Source organism: Poecilia reticulata, linkage group LG2 (assembly GCF_000633615.1).
Source record: "Poecilia reticulata strain Guanapo linkage group LG2, Guppy_female_1.0+MT, whole genome shotgun sequence".
Taxonomy (NCBI): Eukaryota; Metazoa; Chordata; class Actinopteri; order Cyprinodontiformes; family Poeciliidae; genus Poecilia; species Poecilia reticulata.
The window spans coordinates 21,562,344-21,579,476 of NC_024332.1; positions in this window are offsets into that span (position 1 = coordinate 21,562,344).

Genomic DNA, 17,133 nt, shown 5'->3' on the forward strand with positions numbered 1-17,133 from the left:
ATCAAAGCAATAAATGCTTTATTAAGACACTTCTGTTGGTCTTTGACTGCATGTTGGTTCTTTATTGTTGGCCTTTGCTGGGGATCTGAGTTGGTTTTCAAATTACTTTTCAGCAGGAAGAGCCCGCCTCTCCCTCTCCCTCCCTGTATGAAAAGACATGCCAAATGCTTCCAGCCTTAAATTACACCTGTTTGAACCTCGTTTGACGGGAAAGTCTGAGGCAGACTAAAACACAAGTACTTTTCACAATTCTTGTATTTGGTTTGAGCTGCCTTTGTGTCAGGCCCAGTGTGACTTTCAGAAACATTCATTTATCAGCAGTCAATGTGCTGAAAGAAAAAAATGATTCTTAACATTAAACAGATATTGAGAAAGTATCTCTCAATGCTTTTCCCAATTTTCTGTAATCACATAAAAATAAACTTCAAGGTTCTTAGATCTCGTTCACATAAAAATAACAGCGACTTTTCTGGAACACTTCCAAAAATCTTCTTGAGAAACAGAACATTGTTTTTGAAATAGCTTGATTTATACGAAGGAAAGAACCCAAAACTATAATGTAACAATTTCTGGCCTGTATGTCGTGGTATGTAGCAATCACTAAAATACATCAAAAACAACAGATGAACCATGAAGCTTGACATTCAGGGTGAATTCATACCTACTAATACCACTCAGCCATGGAGGCAAACCATGTTTTGTTTCAATGTCCACTTTAGGGTTGATTTTCATTGTGTTTTTGTCATTGTACGTCCAGAACTTTTGATTTTACTAACAAATAAATTGTTTTGTTTTTTTTAAAACAGGAATCTATGTAGGAAACAGACATAATATCACTAAAGTTAAGTTAGAAAAACACCAGAACAATTCATTAAATGGTTTTCTTTATTTTTTTTTCTCAAATAGCAATATTTAACACTGTTACTGTTAAATAAATTCTGCTTAATTATAATATCAGCAAATGAACATTATTGATTCAAATTCTAATGATGTGCAGCAATTTCTACCTTGACTTAGAGAGAATCAGAATGTTGCACTTTAGATCCCACAGTGGTGAAATATTATGGCAGCATACACAAAGGAGTAAAGTGCCGCTGAATGACACATGGTAGAATTCCTTAAACGAGAGTGCAGAGTAATGGCTTTCCTTTCATGCTTTGCTTCATCTATCCATGCAGATCAAGATGTTACCACATTTACCATGTAAGCAAATCAGTAGCTCTATGTATATAAAGCTACTGTAGGTACACTATATTGCCAAAAGTATTTGCTCACCTGCCTTGACTCATGAGCTTAAGTGACATCCCATTCCTAATCCATAGGGTTCAATGACGTTGGTCCACCCTTTGCAGCTAGAACAGCTTTAGCTCTTCTGGGAAGGCTGTCCACATGGTTTAGGAGTGTTTATTTATGGGAATTTTTGACCATTCCTCCAGAAGCGCATTTGTGAGGTCACATACTGATGTTGAACAAGAAAACCTGGTTCTCCGTCTCCGTTCTAATTCATCCCAAAGGTGTTTTATCTTGTTGAGGTCAGAACTCTGTGCAGGCCAGTCCAATTCATCTACACCAGACCCTGTCATCCATGTCTTTATGGACCTTGCTTTGTGCACTGATGCAAAGTCATATTGGAAGAGGAAGTGGCCAGCTGCAAACTGTTCCCACAAAGTTGGGAGCATGGACTTGTCCTAAATGTCTTGGTATGCTGAAGCATTCAGAGTTCCTTTCACTGGCACTAAGGGATCAAGCCCAGCTCATGGAAAAACAACCCCACACCATAATCCACCTTCCACCAAACTTTACACTTGGTACAATGCAGTCAGACTAGTATCGTTCTCCTGCCAACCGCCAAACCCAGACTCATCAGATGGAGAAGTACAAATCATCACTTCAGAGAACGTGCCTACACAGCTCTAGAGTCCAGCGGTGGCGTGCTTCACACCACGCTCTGCACTTTGTGATGTATGCTTAGGATGCAGCTGCTCCACCATGGAAACGCATTTCATCAAGCTCTCTCTGCACACTTTTAGAAATTAGGAAACATTTTTGTTTGAGCTGCATCTGTAAAATGGTGTTCGAAATAGAATACATACAAAATAAAACATTAAAAAATACAAAAAATAATTCATGCATTTAAAAGAAATTATGTGAAATAAAAAATAACATTATAAACTTCATTCAAGGTATTGAGGTGTGGTCGGTTTGGTGCTAACACGAAGGCAACATTTAGGCTTCGTTGGATGGATTACTTTGCTCTTGAGCTAATCTGAAGGCTCATGAAGTTTGTAGGTCTGTAGTAATTGACTCTACAGAAAGTTGGTGACCGCTATGCGCTTTGACCATACTCTGACCCCACTCCGTCAGTTTACGTGGCCTACCACTTCTTGGCTGAGTTGCTGTTGTTCCCAAACACTTCCATTTTCTTGTAATACAGCTGCCAGTTCTGGTCATGAGATAATTTACTCTAAACATGTGATACTGCATACGGTTGTTTTTTCCCCAAATACTATTCTGTCAATATTAGCTGCACATTAACTGAAAATGTAATCAGTACGCTTTTTGGAGTCTTTTAAAGTAAAGTAAATTTCATGGTCCCTATTGTGACCACGGGGTGAAATGGAATAGTTTTCACTTGATAATCTCCTCAAAGTTGCAGTTCTCCCTGATGCTGGTGCACCCTGTCCTACCACACTTCTTTTCACTCAGTTTTCTGTTCATATCCTTGGATACAGAAGTCTGCGAAAAAACAGTTTCTTCAGCAATGACGTTTTGTGGTTTCCCATCCTGGTGAAGGGTGACAATGATTGTCTTCTGGACGGCAGTCTTCCCCTGATTGTGTAGCCGACTGACCCAGAGTCAGGACGGTTTAAAGGTGCAGAAGGCTTTGCAGTTGTTTTGAGTTCAGTATCTGATGATGGGGTGGGACTCCATGAAGTTTCATTAATAGCCTTTTATCACAGTATCCAAATTTTCAGACACTGAATTTGGGGGTTTGATTGTCTGTAAGCCATAGTCATCAAAACTGCCTTTGCCTTTTGTGGCTGAATTTACAGTGGATATGAAATCGAGTAAGGTGGAAACAGCAAATGTTTATTCCTCACACGCAGCATCAAGAATAAAGAAATAAAAAAACACAGGTGAAACTGCAGCTTTAAATAGTCCCAGCTGTGAAGGACCAAACCACCTTTTAAATCACATTTACCCAATTCCACCTATATAGATAAACACCAAATACCTTTTTACCAAATACAAACACCTTTCTATTTACTTTTTTTTAATTATAAATATTTAATGTTTTATCCTTCCACTATAAGCACCATTATGAAACACAACAAAAACCCACAATCAACCCCCAGTCCCCACTTTTCCATGACCTCTCCTGGAACCTATAAATGGTGTCTGGACCCCCAGGGAAGCTTTTGTCCAAACACCCTGGAGAGGACACAGAAAAGACAGGGGAGTCACTCCATCGGAGCACCTGCACGCTTAACATATTATGCATAAACATTTTCTCAAGTTTTACCCACCAGTAGCTCCTTGCTCTAAGTAACAATTCTCCTCCCTTCACAGGCAAACACCTCACTTCTCAATGAGGAGCAGCTGCGCAGAGCCCAGAACAAAAGGCCACATGCTAATCACTGAAAATACTCAATAAATATAGTTAAAACTTCTTGTGTGCAAATTGTTATTGATGTGCAAATCTATGCTTAAAGTGCGGTGCTAAATAAAGTGCTTGTTAATAAAGAGGCAAAAATGCTCTGAGTGAGCTATACAGTGACTTAAGTAAAAGCAGTTCCAGTAATGAAGATCTCTTCATTTACACAACTACATATGATTATATATAATGCATGAGTTTCACTTTCTGAAATGACTGTAAAGAATTATTGCCCTTTCACGCAATATTAAATTTTTTTATACAATAGAAATGACGATGATACATTAAAATTTTAATAATGCCTTTTTAAGATACTCAAAGCCGTTCACTGTAGCACAGCATAAATAAAATGGATTTAAAAAGCGACAAAGTGCAGCTCAAACATAAATATCAACATTTTATGCACTGTACCGCATTGTAGCAAACATTAATTTAGAACTGCAGTCCCTTGACAAGTTACTAAAATTACTATACAATAATAAAATAAGACAGAAAATGTTTTTCCTTCTAATCACAATACACAAACACACACATGCAGTTATGTATACATATCTTATCGGATCTTAACAATATAAGCTGCAGCTCCTCACATTAATACATTACATAGTATAACAATATTATGTAGCACATCATATCATTTACTTTGTACTTGGATACCCGGCTGTTGCCCAGCTAGGTTTTTGCTAAAATTTTGATTCCATACATCAGCAACACTAATGTGTCTAAGGAGAGAAACATTAATATTTTCTCTCATTTTTTAATTTTTAAGGTGCTCTTTACACTTTTATTTTCCAAACTCGTACATTTTAGTGTAGTCGCTGAATCAAACCTGGCTTCATGATAGGACGGTTGTGTGTGTTGGCGCCGCTCTACTGGCTGCCTGTCCTGCTTGCACCCCACCTCTCCCTCTGTGGCCTCTGGGACACGCTCCCGTTCTCCTCTGACCATGAACAGGACAGAGTGGGCATGGAAAATGGATGGAAGGATGAATTACCTGACATAAAAAGCTGACATTTTACAATATTGTGTTTTCTATTTTATTACCAGCTTTGAGAATCTCACACATGACTGTTGTTTGATTCACTCCTGCCATATAGGCTGCTGCTTTTAAGCTGTGCCTTTTTTCCATCATGTTGAAAGCTCTCAGCGTTTTCCAGTAAAAAGCCCATTCACACAGTCTCACCTACATTTTATTTTATGCCTTGAGTGCATTTTTTTTATGACACACACACTGATACCAATTATCCTGTTCAGCATGTAGGCCAAGGTCACTTTTACATGTGAACTGAAAAAACTGAGAATTGAAACAGTAAGCTTCTGATAGGTGGATGGCTTTCATACCCCATAACCTCCAGCTGCTCATAAAAAAAAGACAATCTCGACATGTCAGTAGACTCCTGACATGTATGAGTAGGAAGGTCTGTCCAAATGTGTCCTTAAAATTGTCCAATCTTATCTCGATAAATGTCTGGAACAATCCTGGTCAGTTCTACAAATGTTTGTTCTCAGAGTTAGTTAATAAGGGACAAATAGGGAGTCTTTACATGTAGTGGTGCATTTTCTTCATGATGGAAAGTAGAGATGAGAGGAAATGTAAGTGGAAGGTCAGGTTCAAATGAGGAAGAAAATTGAAGCTTTTGTGAAAAAAGACGACTCCTCTGCTGGCACCATTTTGAAAGTGTAATTGATCTCTTCCTCATTCCAAGGGCTGCAGAAAGTACTTTCAAATTCTCTGGTGCCTCCGAGATGAAAAATGTGTCTTTTGACCCCAAAACGCCAAACATTTCAGCAATCACAATAAAAAACAAGTCGATGGCATGCTGGAAATGTCACATAATGAACCTTTTTCAACAATAGTCAACTTGTAAAAATAATGATAATAATATGTACAATATAATAATAATTATTTCAGTTATGCCAAATGTTTTTACTGATGGGATGCTAAAAGACAAAAATATCTCTGATTTCAAAAACCCCTGCTGCTCTTAACAAAATATTGTTTTGTAGACACTACTTACTCGAATATTCTATCTTGATCTGGATACTGATTTATAACCACATATTTTCATCCACTACTTAATAGTGGATGAAATCAGACTAAATGTTTCCAGTTTCAGGTCAATTGGGACAAACAGAATTATGTGTCTTAACGTCTCTTTTACTTATTTTTATTCAAAAGTTTACATACAATATTTTAGTATTTGGTAAAATTCATTCTAAAACTTGTCAAATGTTTTGGGTTTCCTTTGAGTTTTGCCAAAACTTTACCAGGCTGAACAGATCTGTTGGTATTATTTTAAAGCTTTAGTTATTTCAGCTAGAAACTCGATATCCTGCACATAAACTGGGCGTGGTGAAGGATCAGACCAGAACCCTCAGAGCCACATAAAGACAGTTACAAAGTTGGCCTTCTATCACCTGAAGAACATTTCCGGGATTGAAGAACTAATGTCTCAGTTCATCTTTGTCTTTAATCACATTGTTTACTGCAGCAGTGTTTTTACAGGTCTTCCTAAAGACAAAAATCAATCCTCCAGCTGCAGCTGATCCAGAAGGCTGCTGCCAGTTATATATAGTTATTCTTTAACATTTTTTCAGCAACGTGGCTCTTACAGAATACCTGTTAGGGCTTGTAGGCTAAGTGAATTAGCAAGCAACAGGACGGCATGGTCAAGTTTTGTTGCTTTACGTGACAGGTAGATTAATTAAAATTAATCTCAAAGGGTCGTTCAGAAACCTAGCTTATCTTTACACGTACGTATTTGCTTTAAAGAAGTCAGCCTGCAGTAAATCATTTTATTCTGGAAATGATCACCTTTCTGAATTATTTTATAATGTAGACTCGAAGGATATGTTTTTAGTGCATTGTGAGTTTTCCAAACATCCATACAAATACAAGGGTAAAACAAATAAGTTTTAGAACACATTTAACAAACCAAAAATAATACATTTTTGATTCATCAAGCCTGATGCATTTTGCAAAGATAACAGCTCAGAACAAACTTGGAATTCCTTCCGCAATAAAAACTATTTTTTTTTAGTTGTTTAGAGAAACTGTCATATTTCTGTTATTACTTTCTGCTTATAGCAAATGAAAACACGACATTTAAGATTAGAAGATTATGTCAGACCAATAAAAACCTGTTTAATACAGAAAGACTGACTTAAGGAAAAGCGTCTTTTTCACTGTATTGTATAGAATGCTGTGTGTTGAAAATGATTTTAACGTGTCTCACAGTTGAAAATGTGTGAGGTTTAGGGAAATAAACAGCAGGGATATAATACTTTCAAAGTGTGGAATTGTTTGTTCTTTTGTCTATATCTCAATACATTTACCCATTATTGTTTGCCACCATGCCTCTATGTGTAGCTAATCAGTGTTGTAGCTAGACAAATGTAATCATGCTGCAATATAATGCACATTTTCTTTCAATAGAGTGTATTGATCTTCCTTTTTTACTTGTGCCGAGTGTGAATAAAGCTCTGAACTCAGCACTGTTCCACAGTCTTCATTATATTTGCTTTCTTTAGGTTTCATTTGAAAAGAAAACTGTGGTTTTGTGTGAGCAAACACTGCCATCCTCTCAGCCACACACACTTAATTGCAGCAGATGAACCTCGGCTCTCGCTTGTTCAGCTTTGTGATTTCCAGCCAAGGTCGTTCCATTTCCTCTCTCTTTCTCTCTCTCTCTCTCTTAGTAATCTAAGATGGTGAAAGCCCAAGTATGACACACTGTGCATTTCTCTGTGTTTGACAGGATGACCCAGTGGGCAAGGAAAAGCTTCTATGACTGGGGGAAGGATGTGACCAACGTGATATTATGACAAATCTCCCTTAAAAACCGGAGCATGCTTGCAATATATTACACTGCCAGGATGAAGCCTTGTAGCCCTAAATGGTTGCAGCACCTGCGCCCCCCAACCGTCTCCATTACGTGCCTCAGGAACTGACTCGTTCTTCAACAACTACTTGTGAATATGATGCTGTCTGAGTAACAGAACCGCTATTGTTATCTTTAGCTTTAAGACGACAGACAGGGGTGGAATTAGACAGTCTAATTATGAAATATGAGCAAGAATTATTATTTAGTTCATTTTCTCATAGTTGTGCTCATCATCAGTTTGCAAACTTCATATCAGTACTGCCTGTAATTTACATGAAGCCAATAAGAAGTATGATATGAATTTAGATTTTCTTTAAGTTCGGCGCAGAGCTAAGCGCTAATAAACCATCAACACGTGCCAGCAGATCAATATGGCATCTAATCAAACGCTCCCTCAGAATCCTTCTGTTGGCGATGTTCTCCATCAGTTCCAAAACGTTCCACAATTATGCACCTTTGTGCAGCTGTTTATATACATGTGTGCTTGTCTACACGCCTTGACCATCTTAACAATTAAAAAACCTGATTGGGATTAATCTGATATGACCCTGTTTCTTTTTCAGTGAGAATGAAAGCATACCACAGACAACAAGCCTTTCTTGTGCTTTGGTGCAATTATATCTCCATGTGACAAAAACTCAGGAAATGTACTGTTTACATTTGTGTGAGGTTTCCCCATCCATTTATTTTTAGTTAGCCGCACATTTTCATGGCAGGTAAAAAGTTTGCATATATTTATGCAAATTTTCACGTCACGTTTACTTTTATGCATGCAGACTTGTATGTAAAATATGGCTGCGCACATATTTTGTGATAAATAAAGCTGACTGATAAAGCTGGGAAGAGTTGAGTCACTAGTTCATAGCAGGGCAAACACAGAAGCACACTGCGCACACACACATCTGGTCAACAGTAAAGCTCTGGACCAAGAAATTTCAGCCAATTTTTAAAAAGCCATGGAGGAACAAATATGAAGGTCAGGCAGGATAAACAAAAGACCGATCAAAACAAAGCTGCCCTGCCTCCTCACTGATTGGAGGGGAAGTCACACAGAAGTCCAATCACAACACAGAAGATGAGCTTCCATTTCAGAGTCCTCAGCAGAGGGAACCAATCCTGCGTGAGAACCTGAGCCTGCTAATCAGTAGTGGATGATGGTCCAGTCCTCCACCTGCAGCTGACAGCAGCATGGACCAAAAACCTGGACCTGCTTTGTTACAAGGAGGGCACAAAGTGACCAATATGACCAGATAAATGGAAAGGCAAGGCAATTTTACTTACATAGCACCTTTCAGCCAGAGACAACAACATGCAACAAGAAGATAAAAAAAAGAAAAGAAAAAAACAAAATCAAGCAGATTAAAAATAGATAATATTAAAAATTTTCAATATAAATATAAAAAGTTAATAGAATTTAAAAATTTTAAGAATAGGGCAACTGCAAAAAAAATAAATAAATAAATTAAAAAAAAAAGGTTTTTAAACTTGTTTCAAATATATTCAAGGTAGGGGCAGTGTTAGAGTGAGCAGGAAGCTTATTCCAGAGTGTTGGAGCATAAAAAATGAAAAGCATGGCTCTATTAAAAAAAAAAAAAAAACGTGACAGAACAACTAGATACAAAGAGATTGTAACCATCATAAAAATATCACAAAACACTTACTATTAACCACTAATGGCTCTGCAGTTAAAATCTGCTCTGAAGCTCCTTATTGGTACTAAATGCTACTTCAGTTTATGAATCTGTACAGTAGTCAGAACTTTAAATAATTACATCAAATCTGAACTGGATAACACTATGCTCCACGTGAGATGCATGTGACAGCACTTTTTAGTGCAAAGTCACCTTTGCGCAATATAAATATGCTGGTCAATCATGGGGAGGGGTTTTCTACACTGCCTAAAGGTTTACTGAAGCATGGTCAGATCTGAACTCCCATTTGTGAAAGAAAAGTCTTATTAAGATATAATTTTATTCTCTAAATCACAATATCAGGTACCGCTTTAGTCCCCTTTAAATGTACTAACCCAATAGGTAGATAAGAATGAGTTTTGCTGTGAGTCCATTTAATAGCTGTTCTGTGCTTCAGACCACACTCCACGGGACTCAAATAAACCGAATCCATTTTTTACTGGACATAATTTCTTTTAAAGGTTCTGTGTGAAAAGTGGAAGTCAATGCAGACAGAGATGAGGAATGAAAAGGAAAGAATAACTGCAGTCGGTTCATCTATTATTAAATATGTCAAATGAAACTATGGGATTGTGATTAGGTGTGAGCGCACAGTGTGTTAGGAAAAGCCCTCACACTTTGCGAGCCTGCGAGATGAAAGAGTAGAGCAGGCATCAGGTGGGAAGCGTAATGGTTTTAATGTTTGTTTTATGGCGCAGAAGAAAAAGTGCGAGCTGACAGCTCCACACTGTGCTCTCAGCAGAGGGAGGCCATGAAGATGCTGATCCGCTCGCTCTCGTGTCTAATTCAGCTGCTCCATCCTGGAGAGCCTGATTGCTGTCGAGGAGCCGTGCAGATGTGACGTGATTACTGAGATCTGGAAGAGCAAACAGTTGGCGCTGCCGAAGGAAAATTGTTGTTTTTTTGTTTCGTCTTTGGAAATAATTGGATAGCTGGAGGGCGCGTCGTGTCTGCAAGAATATTTAGACTCATGTAGGAAGGGAAAATCCACAAAAGGTTTAACATGGGCAGCTTGTTATAAGGTGTTTGCTGTGATTTATGAGGTCACAGTCCAGAGAGATGTAGAAACACTCACCCACTGCAGGAATAGCTGACTGCTGTGGTATTTTATTCTTTGCCTATTTTCTTAAGCTGAACAGATCGACAGGCCTCTGGATGGTCTCCCTGCTGTGTGTGTGTGTGTGTGTGTGTGTGTGTGTGTGTTTTCCTTTTTTTAACACAACATCTTATTTCCTTCTTTGGGTTCAATTGTTTGATTAGTTGATTTTCCCTCAAGTTGATTTCACAATGGTAGAGCAAGTATGAACTTTTCCAAAGGCTCTCCGTTGGCCATGTCTGCCAGAGAACCAAGTGAAAAGATTAATCAGGTCACAGCAGAAAAGGAGGAAACTTTTGTGAATACAAACTCTTTATTTTTTTCTAAAGTAATGTCATCTTGGCTTTTGAGAAGATGAAAGAGCGTTCTGACTACCTCGGCGGATTCCACTCTGTAATGACTGCCACTTTCTTGTTCCCCATGAGGACACGTTTCTTGAGTGAACTGAAATGGCCGCATGATTAGAATAAAAGCATGAAAGAACTGAATTAGATTTTCAGGAGAACAATAAAGCAGAGAAGAACAGGATCGGCAGAGAAAGAAGAAACATTGGCTTTGGAAATGATCTCATAATCCATGCAATTAAAATGAAGTGGCTGACAATGTCACCAGAATGCTCTCTCTTCCTATTGTGAGCTTGCTGGTGTGCAGCTTCTTGCAGTGCGAGCCGCTTTGATCCTTTCATGACTTTCAACTCAGATGAAGAGAACATTTTAGGAACACTTGTTCCAGTGACGGCAGCTGTAGATAATTTGAAAAGTCAATTTGCATGTTATCTGGATAGGATATAAATAATAAAGCACATTTAAGCTCAAATCAAATGTCTTTTGTGGCATCGGGGAGTCCCGAGGCTTTTGCCCGCTCCTCACTTCTTAAACGTTCCGCTGGACCAAGTCTGTGCTTCTGTTTTCAAATCACCTGAATCTGTGACAACTTCCTGACGACGGTTGCTCTGGAATCCTCTCCCTGCTATCAAACCACAGAGCGAATCGTCCTCTGATGCAGACACTGTGGAGAATTTAATTTGGGGAACACAGCCGCTGCTGAGAGTTTCATTCTCGCTAGATGATGGATGAGCGGGACTTTTCCAATGCAAAGAACTCTCACATTTAGGCCTGAGCACCTCTGCTGATAACGTCCTTGAGAAAAAAGTTCTCCTTCACAATCAGTGTCCAACTAGGCAGAAAGCAGATGGAAGTAAGTTACGGTTCCATTTCCTGGCTGTAAAGAGATCTCCCCCCCCCCCGCTCCGAATCCAAGCGTGGATGCTGTCATTAGATAGCTGTCTGAGGGACCATCTTGTTGCAAATGTTTATGCAGCCTTCATTATCCTGGTTAAATCATGAAATCTCTTTATAGGAGGAACATTCTTTCTGCGAGAAACACAAGAGGCAAATTAAAGCAGCTTTTTGAAATCTCCAACCGGTATTATTGTGGCGTCCTTCAGCAGGCTGTTAATCTCTGTGCTGCAGAGGAGGACAAATGATGCTTTATTCCCTGCTTCATGTAAGAATATTAAACCAATTCAAATCTGCAGCGTGTCAGAGGAGGCTGACAGACACTTCAAAGAAACAACACACAGGGAGTTGCTTTTTAAATATGCTTATACAAGGCTTTCTGTTTTTAAAATGTTTGCAGTGAATTGTTTTGCACCCTTTAATACTTGCAGTGTTGAACATCACACTTTTATATCAGCTGTTCTTCTTTTTTTTTTTTTAAAGATTGTAGCTGAAAAACCCGGGTCTTACTGCGAACCTGTGATAAAAGGAGCTCTGACTCCTGCACGATTCAGTTCTTTTATTGGCTGAAGCGTTTAGAAGATGAGATGAGAAAGCTTCCAGAGGTGGTTGTCTGGTGGATTTTGTTCTGATTCTCTTTGCAAAACAAATGGAAATAGTCTCCGGGTGAGTTAATTTTAATTCTTCTGATTAGATTAGTTTAGACATTTTAGCTTTTCTTTTTGAAAAGCGGTAAACTGCACACCATGCAGAGTCCTTCTGGCAGCACCGCAGGGGGTTCTCTAATGCTCACTTTGAGTGTAATGCTGTCTGAGTGCCAATCAGCATCTCTAAATCTCAGCCTTTGCTTCTGGTGCGAACAGAATAAAGTGTTTCCTTCAGATCATGGAGGAGTGTTTTATATGTGGAAGAGTTTGGAGCTGAAAGGTGCAGCTGCTTTCTCAGACCTTGGAGGAGAAGAAAGAACATTTAGTGAGTGGTCTGTGGCCCTTCGTTAAAGGAATCCAGGATTAGTTGAACATGTTGGCCTAAATATGTTGTATTTTCCTATTAACTAAAAAAATAGCTGTTTGTGATACTCAAAAACCCATAATTACTTCAAAAATGTACATCTTTTGTTGTATTTTTCACCAATAGAGGTCACCATTTCTTCACCCGATGGGTTGATGATGCATAACGGCCCATTCTTTACTGGACTCTACAGAGTAAACACAGGATGGCCAACTTGACTTGAGTTTTTGATTATCGTATTGCGTAATTTTAGATAATGCCACACCGTGTCACTGTTGGCTGTAATAAAAACAATTATAAAAAAAAATGAAGTTACTTTAGATAATTTCCCACATGAAAGAAAGAAGATCGCAGTGCCAGAGCAGGAGCGGAAAACAACTTCCGAAGGATTTAATCTGTACATTTATCTCCATAACACCTTGAGTCATTTGTAACAGCAAAACTAAGAAATCTCCAAAAGGTGATAGTTACCTTAGCGAGCTAAAAATAAATGCCGTGCAGCTGCTGAGACTGGCAGCCCTGGAAGCTCCTTGAAATGCTAACAGAGCAATGCTGCCTTCTGAACTAAATCCACCGATCCGACTGGACCAAGGCCACCCTAAACTGCCATGATTCTGGCCCGTCTGCCTGCTTTGTTTTCCTCCTCTCCAATCAAGCTCATCTGGTTCACCTGCATGATGCTGCAGCACAATCAGGCTCTTATCATGATAAGAGCCTGTAGTGATAGTGATAGTACAGATGGTGCCAGATTTTTGAAAGCCTTCAGTGAGAGTAGATATCCAGCGTTGCCTCCTTTGCCTGACCACGATCGTGACCATGTTTCTTGTCTCCTGGATTCTCCTGTTTTGCCTCGCCGACATCAGATACTTCACTGGCTTCTGATTTCTGGACACGACCCTGTTTCTGCCTCTCGACTGCTGCCTCCTGCCTCGCCCCTGGATTTGACTGCCTGAGATTGTCTTCTCATGTCTGACCTGTTTCTGTTAGCGATGGGCAGATGAGTGTGGCACATTTCCCAAACTGTGTCGACACTGTGCTGAGACTGTGTTGCTTTGTCACTTACAGTGACATCTACTGGATTTAGAAAGTCATTGCAGGCAAATTCAATAAAGACAGGAGTTTTAACCGGTTCATCCCCCTCATGCTGGGAAAGTTGATGCCTTAGCATTGTGGAAGTGCTCCAGTTTACACTAAGACAAAACTTGGAAGCAAATCCTACATTTTTCACCTACAATGTAAATAAAAGTTAATCCATGTAAACTAATTCAGGTATCCCATGGAAAGGAATTTGAATAATCCGAAAGAAAAATGATCAAAAGTGGAAATGAGAACGAAATACTTATTTTCCGTTATAAGGTCAAAATAAACCCACACGGGAGAAAACGTCGTCTTCTTCTGTTGATCCATGTCGGTATTCAAATACGAGCCAAAAAATCGATGCAAAGCAAAGAGCACAAAGTATCTCCATCCAACAAAACCCACAAACATGCCGACACAGTTTCTCCCTCATCAATGTAATTTGGCGATGTCACATCCAAACGACACGAGAACTGTATCAGTCATGTGGTTTTCCTTAAAGTGATACATGCACCGACACGGGGTTTCGTCTTGTTTGCTCGGCGCATGTGCCAAGGTTTCAATGTTGTCTGGTCCATCACTAGTTTCTGTCCTCTGACCTCCGAATTCTGATTTCCCCTGGGTACATAACCTGCTACCTCAAGTATTTGCTCCCTAGATCAGTCTCCAACTTACAGAGGTGTTCTGTTCTCTACAACCAACCCCTGAGATGACTTTTCACCACCACTTTGCTGAGGAACCATGAACCTTCCCCTGTTCTCCTCAGCACTTTGAGAAGGTTAGTGGCTTTTCTTATCGAGCCTTTTGACCCCAAGAATACAAGCCACTAATCTGCTTCTCTGTCCTTGGTGGTTCCGGTCCCGTTGGTGGTGCTTTTCTAGAGTGTCAGGCTGAAATTCCAGGTCCTCTGTTCTGAGCATTACATAAACAGCTGTTGTCGAACTGGACACAGCTCTACCGAAGCTGGGAGAAACATCAAAGACAAGCAGTGCTAATGAAACTATTACTACTGGAAATGCTAATGGAGCTAGAATAATGAATGTGAAACCACTACAACACCAGACATGGATTGGACCCTAAACAAAATGTATAAAAACTAAATACTCGACAGTATTATTACTGTAATGTTTTTATGTCTAACATAAATATTTTCTAAATAAAGTCGATTGTTGCAACTAATCATGGATCCCTTTAATTTTGAAAGAAACTGGAACAGCTTCAGCGTTTAGGCTTTTCTCTCAGATCAGAAGACGAGCTCTTCCTTCACTTTGGGATGGAGCAGATGGAGCATCGTAAAATGAGCCGAAGCTCGGAGGCCAAGTGACGTGTGTTGGAGGGATTGTCTCTCTGAGCACGGCTAGGAGCAGCAGAAAGGGAGGGAAGACGACAGGATCCGGGTTTTACTTCCCCCTGCTCCACTGGGATGGAATGGGATGACGTGAGGAAGCCGTATGTGATTGTAGAAGCGATCGTGGATCTTTGCACGGCAGTCGTTTATAACACATCTGAGTTGCATTTTGATCAGCTTTTAAATATTATCGCACTGTACAAGTCAACATCTGTCAATTTCAAAGGATTTTACCAATAAGACTTAGAATAGTCTGTTAACTCTGTAAAGTCAAATGAGCAGAATGAATGTGGAATGCTATGCATTCACTGTTACGCAGTTAAAGTTTAATGTTGCTATGCTCCTCTTGCAAAATATCATCTACCAATGATCAAAGATGCTTTCAGGCAACAATTAAATAGTATGCTTTTCCCACTGTACAGTAATTGGAGCTATGGGCATGTTTTTGGATTTTAGGACAGTAGGTCCAGTTGTACAAGCTGCTTTCCTCTACAGAACATGAAAGCCAGACAGGGCTATGGCAGAGGTACAGAGAAAAGACCATTTTCCTCTCCTATAAGAGCACAGAGGACACACAGGCTGATGTTAACAGCAGCAGCAGCAGCAGAGGAGTGGGACTTAGTAGTACTGTTGGAGATATAACAAAGACAACAATCACAGGAAATAAAAAAAATCTTATTCGAGCATCATATTACATTTATAAGAACCGGACGGTGGCTGTGATGCTGTCTGTCGTCTAGCTACAAGAAAGTCCAGGTTTTAAATCCTGACCTGGTCTGTTTCCGGATGGATCTGGGTCCCCCTGCAGAGCCCCAGGTAGGGTTACTTTCAGTTAACCTGCATGACTCAAACAGCTGCTAAAGGAAGAAATGATGTAAACTTTCAGAATGATCCAAACTGTGTGGTGGGATTGTTTATATAATAGAAAGTTATGAGATGCCTCAGACTGGATACGGCATCAGCCCAAATCTAAATTCAGCAAGTGCAGAGGGAATAAAGCGACTGAAAGCAAAGGAACAATATGTGTCGCAGCCTGAGGGAAAAGCAACTCAACAACACATGGAATTCTACTGAGCTGCTTGGGAATCTGTCTCGTCTTCTTGCTCCTATTAGCTTTTGCCTGTTCATGACACAGTGTGAAATCTAATTTTAACTGACTATATGTTATGTATTTCTGTATTTGCCTTGAAGGGCGTGTTCTGCTGAAGCGATGTCCCTCTGTATTACGCTGTAATAGTTTTACAACATGTCTTAGCAGCTCTTAGTGAAAACATGTGCTGGCGAAGCAAATGTCTGCTGAAGTTCAGAAAGCTTAAAGGTCGTCTGTCCGTCCGTCCGTCCGTCCAATCAGCAAGTGAACCAAACAGAAGTAATAAAACCAGTCAATAAACCCAACTGACCAATAAACAAAAAGAAAAGCAAACTTGATTAACTCACCAACAAATCTAAATTTACAGTTGAGACCACACATGTACACACAGTGAATAAAAAAGAAAAAAAAAATCTAACTGAAGTAAAATCAAAACATTTTTTCTTTTTTTATGAAATATTCTTTGTGTTAGGATCTTGGGCTGTTTGAGTTTGTTTTGGGGTTTTGTTATTACTTGTGTTTCTTAGTTAATTATCAATATTGAATATATATGAGACATAGATGTAGATTTTTTTCTATTTTTACTTTAATTCCCACTCTGTGTTTTTTTTAGTTATTTCTTGTTACTCTAGTTTATTTATGTTTCTTAGCTCCAGTTATTCTTTAGCGTTGGATTCTTTTCCTAGTCTCTACTCTCCTTCACACCTTGTGTGACATTTTCTTTCTCTCACAAATCATGACACTTTTTGTCTCATTGTTGAATTGAACAAATGCAACTATTTGTAATAATTCTGACTGATGTAAACAAAGATAATTGGGTGTGATTTAACTTCAGACAGTAAGAAAGATTTGTATGTTTCTTTTCATTCAGTGTATGTAAGCTCCTGTTTTCCAGTGTAATAAGAATTGACAAAAGGACAGACATTTGTAGAAAATAAAAATAAAAATATAAAACTTTGCATTGATTCCATTCAATTAAAATACTACATTTAACATCCATAATTTTTTATGGTTTGCCCAGTTTCTTTTCAAAAGAAATCAAG